The sequence below is a fragment of the Giraffa tippelskirchi genome, chromosome 11, assembly GCF_054371585.1.
Source record: "Giraffa tippelskirchi isolate mGirTip1 chromosome 11, T2T-mGirTip1v1.2.pri, whole genome shotgun sequence".
NCBI lineage: Eukaryota > Metazoa > Chordata > Mammalia > Artiodactyla > Giraffidae > Giraffa > Giraffa tippelskirchi.
In genome coordinates, this window is record NC_137285.1 from 110328840 (window position 1) to 110329888 (window position 1049).

A 1049-nucleotide genomic window follows, 5' to 3' on the forward strand; every position below is an offset into this window, starting at 1 on the left:
AGTAGTAAGTTATTAAAACTATTGAAAATGTGGGCTTCCCTGGTGGCTCAGTGGTCAAGAATCTGCCTACCAATGCAAGAGAAAAGGGTTTGATCTCTGGGTTGGGAAGGTCCCCCAGAGAAGGAAATGGCAACCCACTACAGTATCCTTGCTTAGGAAATCCCATGGACAGAGAAGCCTGGCTGGCTACAGTCCATGGGGCTGCAAAAGAGTCACACATGACTTGGCAACTGAACAACAAAGCATTTTACGTGTTTTAACTAATTCTCATAATAACCATGCAAGGTGGTTGCTATTGATAATCTCATTTTACTGACGAAAGGGAGGAAAGGAGACTCAGATCTAGCTATGCCCAAGGTCACTGAGTTTATCACTAAGTTGGTAGCACTGGGATGTGACCTAGAAGAGTGGAGCACTTCTCCATGATTGTCAAATTAGGCTGAAGTTCGGGGAATTTTTGCCTGATAAAACCTATTCTTTAATGTAAGCTAGAATGTAAGGCCATGTTATAAGAGTGAAGGAGGAAAGAGAGGGCTGCAAATTTGAAAAAAGGGGTTTTCAACAGTTAAGAATGGGAGAAGGGTTGACGAGAGAACAGTAAGGATAACATCCAGTGTTGTTAATCAACATTTAGAAATACTGGTTTGTTCAGTTGGTAGTCTTTCTCCAGAAACAATCCATAGGAAACTGGATAATCCAGGGCTGTATTTCTAGCAATGTTATGACATTCAGGGAAGGTTATTTGGGTTACTGACAACAGGGTCACTGAATTGATCACATAAAAAATCTAGACAGGGCTTATGAAACAGGTGACAACAGTGAAATGAACTGATTTGAATATATGTAAAGGAATAGAGCAGTTACGGTCAGATATAAGATTTCTACATTTGTGATTTCAGAGGTAAAGTTGTTTTTGGATACTGAAAGTATCCAAGATGTGGTTATTGTGGAGACAAAGCAATGGAACCACAGCCCTGCAGTGTTCACTGATGCCAATCAGGCAGCTGATATTTACTACCTCAAAATTTACTCAAAAAATATGACCCACC